Source organism: Dipodomys spectabilis, unplaced genomic scaffold (genome assembly GCF_019054845.1).
Source record: "Dipodomys spectabilis isolate Male_0828 unplaced genomic scaffold, ASM1905484v1 ptg000388l, whole genome shotgun sequence".
Lineage (NCBI taxonomy): Eukaryota > Metazoa > Chordata > Mammalia > Rodentia > Heteromyidae > Dipodomys > Dipodomys spectabilis.
The window spans coordinates 700393-705261 of NW_024871065.1; the positions used below are offsets into that span (position 1 = coordinate 700393).

At 39.0% G+C, this 4869-nt stretch overlaps 1 non-coding gene across 1 annotated transcript; it reads right to left on the minus strand.

The window, feature by feature from the left end:
* Positions 1 to 1035: 1035 nt before the first annotated feature.
* Positions 1036 to 1142, minus strand: LOC122096778. Its single transcript, XR_006145389.1, has one exon. It is a non-coding gene; the product is annotated as a U6 spliceosomal RNA (small nuclear RNA).
* Positions 1143 to 4869: the final 3727 nt, after the last annotated feature.

Below are 4869 nucleotides of genomic sequence, written 5' to 3' on the forward strand. Positions count from 1 at the left end.
AACTCACAGCACCCAGCCTGGAGCCATTCTCAGGGTTTCTGTTTTTTCAATTGATTGTGGTGGCTGCTAGAGGGAGGGGCAGCCTCTGGCTCTGGTTACCCAGTGAGGAGAGCCACTTCAATGGCTATCGTCTGAGCTGGGTGACTTTTCCCTGGATGGAACTGAGTCTGTGAGGTCACTTCACCGTTAAGTTCTTGTGACCTGCTAAATGACTCGTTTTATTCCAAGGCCTGAGCTGGAGCTAGCCCCTCCTCCCAGCTTTGTCAGTATCCAAGATGGAGATCACCGGTGCTGGGCAGGGAGGGGTGGCCTTCCCTCCTCTGCTCCCTGAGAAGGAGTGAGGACGTTGGGCTTCTAGTCACGCCGAGTCTTGGATCCCGGGTCGTCTCTGGTCTGCAAAGTGCAGGATGAAGTTGTCCGCTCCTTGTCGGTTCTTGCTGGTGTTGAGTAGAATCCCCTCGTCCGCTGCGTCTGGCTCCTTCGTCCCGGACTGTGTCTCAGGTATGACCCCGCGGTGGTGGTCACTGCCGCGACCCTGTCACGGCAGTGACAGCTGCTGGCAAGCGCTCAGATGTGTCTGCTTGGCTTCCCCTCTCTTGACTAACTCTCTGTCCTGTGATGGCACACTTGGTGTGATTCTCTGGCTTGGGACTGTTCACTGGAACTCTGAAACTGCTTTCTATGCAAGAGCTTGTTCAGATTCCAGCTTCTCCTCCGCCATCTTCCCGGAACTCCTTTACCACGTTTTCTTGATCCATTCATCTACTGACAGGCATCTGGATTGGTTCCATATCTTAGCTATGGTAAATAATGTTGCAATAAACATAGTTGTGCTGGTAGTTTTAATATGGTCTTATTTGTGATCCTTTGGGTAAATGAACAAAAGTGGGATTGCTGGGTCATAGGGGAGCTTTATGTGGAGTCGTTTGAGGAAACTCCATACTGCTTTCCAAAGTGGTTGAAGAAGTTTACACTCCCACCAAGAATGCAGTAGGGTTCCCTTGTGGCCCCATCCCCTCCAGCATTTGTTGTTGTAAAAATATGGATTGCTTCACAAATTTGCAAGTCATCCATGTGCAGGGACCATGCTAATCCTCTCTGTATCATTCCGATGTTAGTGTATGGGCTGCCGGATTAAGCACAGTACATTTTTTATATAGAAGGTGTAATTGATTTTCTTAGTCAATTCCACAAAAAAGTAAGTTCAAAAGAATTGTCATGAAATTTTAAAATCATGCAGTTCTTACATAAGCACACATTTTTGATGTTGGCATAATTTGTGGAGGGGAAGGGGAAAATGTTTAAATAGGGATACAAGTAGACCCATTGCAACAATGAAAGGAACTTTACAACTTTGGCATCTCTACTACTGCCATACCTGCAGATTGTAACTTGATTGCTTCTTTTGAGGTAAGTATCACTATACCTGGGTCTGCTTGGACTGTGGTCCTCCTAACACAAGCAAAACACATAGCACCCATCAAACTCTAACAGAGTTTCTGAAACTTCTTTTTTTTTTTTTTTTTGGTTTGGGCTTGCCTGGAACTGCAATTCTCTAATCTCTGTTTTCTAAGTAGATAATATTACAGGTTTGAGCCACTTTATCCAGTAAAAGTATACAATTTCAAGATATCTTGATATTGCCTATATTTGTGCTTAACATATATAGCTAACCTTAATTTTCTCCCTCTTTTGTTTAGTACTCTGAGTTGAAAACATTGACTTTCTTAATATACATGGCTTTGTTTTGGGTGGAATCCCATCACAATCCAAAAAAATCTCCCAAAAGTTTATGTCAAATCATGGAAAAGAAGGCTTCAGGTTGGAAAAAAAAAACAAAAAAACCCCAATGATCCTTAACTTATAATTGCAGTATACTTATAGTGTTAGTCAATACTTTCTGAAGTATGAGAAGAGAAGGAAGACAGAAATGTGAAAGATGTCAGGTCTCTGGAATTTCTGTAGTTGTCACTTCATGTTATATTCTTCCTTAAAACTTGCTTTATTAAAACCCTCTGGGTTGATATTAGTTGGACTGTTTGGTAACCTTACCCAAGAAATGAAGCTGAGGGCTGGGAAGGTGGCTCAGTGGTAGAGTGCTTCCCTTGCATGCATGAGACCTGGGTTCGATTCCTCAGCACCACATAAGCAAAAAGAAAAAAACCGGAAGTGGCACTGTGGCTCAAGTGGTAGAGCGCTAGCCTTGAGCTGATGAGCTGAGGGACAGCGCCCAGGCCCAGAGTTAAGGCCCCACGACCGGACCCAAAAAAAAAAAAAAAAAGAAATGAAGCTGATTTTAGAAGGCTGATGATTTGGTAAATAAAGGAATAATGAGAATGAGCACTGATATTGTCACAGAATGAGCCGACAAGGTTCATTGCTGAACAGCAAAAGAAAGCAGTTTCAAGTCCGATAATGCACATTCGAACATATATAGATAGATACATATATGTATACATATACAAACATACATGAAAAAGTATATATCCAGTAGAATATAGAGAGAAAGTTGGTGTGACAAGTATTAAACTATATCAAACTGGTTTCAGGAAAGGTCCAGTAAAATATCAATAGTTTAGCATAGATTTTGCATAGATTTGTAAAGGATGAAAATTCTTTCCTCATTTTATACTTTACAAATATCTTTAGTACGTTTTAAGTTTTTTTATATTGTAGTTGGAGCACCTATATAATGCTGAGAATTGGAATTACATAAAGTATGCAACATGAATAGGCCAGCCAGTATAGGAAAGTTCATGAGATTCTTATTTCCAATTAACCACCAGGAGAAATGGAGTTCCAGTTCAGATTTTATGTAGAGCACTGGCCTTGAACACAAAAGCACCAGTCAGGCTGTGAGTTTAAGCCCTAGGATCTACAGAAACAAAAACACAAAATATAACTTGGACTTAGATATTTTATAATGAAGCATTTTTATGTACTCTACATTGTTAGAAAGACTAGATTTCTGTGTTAGCTTTATAACCTATCATAATAAGTGATATTGTCCATTTATTAAGCAGAAAGGCTTACTCAGATTTATAAGTTTGAAGGTTTCAGTGTAAGTGTATGTTCAGTTGGTTTTATTGCTTTGGTGGCCTGTGACAAGACAATGTCAAGGTGAGGAGTATGTCAAAAAGAAATGTTTTTGACCTAGAATGATTAAAAGAGAAAAGAAGAAAGTAGATGAGTGTGCATGTTCTCAGAGGTTTCACTCTGAAGAACTTAATCTCCAGAAGAACTATTCAGGTATTCTCCACAGTCTGGGAGGAAATGGAAAGTTATTTTTCTTTAACACATATGTCTTTCTGGGGCATTCTGAATTCAAATGGCAACATCCTCACCAATGATCATGAATTGTCCAGGGGTGGAATAGATATTGCTATAAATTCCAATCAGATCGCAGCAGACTAAATATTTTATGGAATCCCTATTAAAATAATTTCTTGCAGACTGACTGGGTCTTCATACTACATATTTGTATATCGGTGTGTATGTGTGGGTTTGAATAAACTAATACAGCAATGTAGCAAATTAAAGTATTAGTAAGGCCTTTCTCTTCTCATATCATGAAAGCCTGCCACAAACAATTCTCAATCAAATCCCATTCAAGATTCAAACATTAATGCTCTCTCAAAAGTTCTGTATGCAAACCCAGGTACATTCACTTCATTTAAGACGGCAATGATATATGAAAATTTTAAGTCTACCATGGAAAAAAATTATATTAAGCAAAGTTAGCCAGGCCCAAAGAAACTTAGGTCCCATGGTTTCCCTTAATTGCAATAACTACTATATGTCTGAGTCATGCAGAAAACGTCAGATAAGTTGATGTTAGGGAAATGAACCCTAATATATGTATTCAAATGGTTTTTTTTTTTTTTTTATTTCAGGTGATTGTTTCTAACACATTTATAAGATTATTTCTTTGTTGCTTTGTATGTCCCTCCCCCATGGTATAACCCCTGCTTTCACTGTATTTGAGGTTGGTATAATTTGTGAAGGGGAAGGGAAAAAAGAAATGTTTAAATAGGGGTACAGGTGGATCCATTCCAACAATGAGATGTACAAGTCGTTATATGGAAAAACGAACTTTACAACTTTGGTGGGGGCAGGAGGAGGATTGGGTGGAGGGGCAGGGGAGGGAGAATGGGAAGGGATGGGAAGGGGAAACAAAGGAGGAGGCTAGAATGCTTGATAAGAAATGTACTCATTATCTTGCCCATGTAATTGTAACCCCTCTGTACAGTATTTTCACAAGAAAAAAAGCAAAAAAGCAAAATTTAATTCTTCCAATTACGTTGTCACCAAGGAAACATGTACAATATTTCCTTAAAAAATATCTAGATTGTAGAACACTTTAGCCAGAAAATTGAAGGAGTATACATTATAGGATTTAATTTAAATATTTAGTCACTGAAATGGATATTCTATATCCACAACTTAGAGCCCCTTCAAAATACATAATTGCAAACCTCATCTATTACCATCTTCCGTGAAGACAGTCCTTGCTGAAAACGAACCAAATGTGGTAAACCAATTAAAATGTACGCCTTTGTCAAATGCTGTTGTTTTAAAGCATGGAAGTGATAGAACAATTAATGCCAGTGAACAGCTGGTTCTAAGGAGTATGGAAAGTGATTACTTTGGACTCTAGGTGGAAAAATCCACAGATGTTTCAGATTGTGCTTCATTTTGGCATTTGTGAGATATATTTTGGAAAGCACAATGAATGAAAACATGTTGTTTTATAAAGATTTGCTGACTGACAAACCAGGGAAAGAAAACTTATTGAAATGTTTCAAATGAGAAGACAGACAAAAGGGTGGGTAAGATGTGGTATGCAGCTTTAAATACAGACTGAAGCAA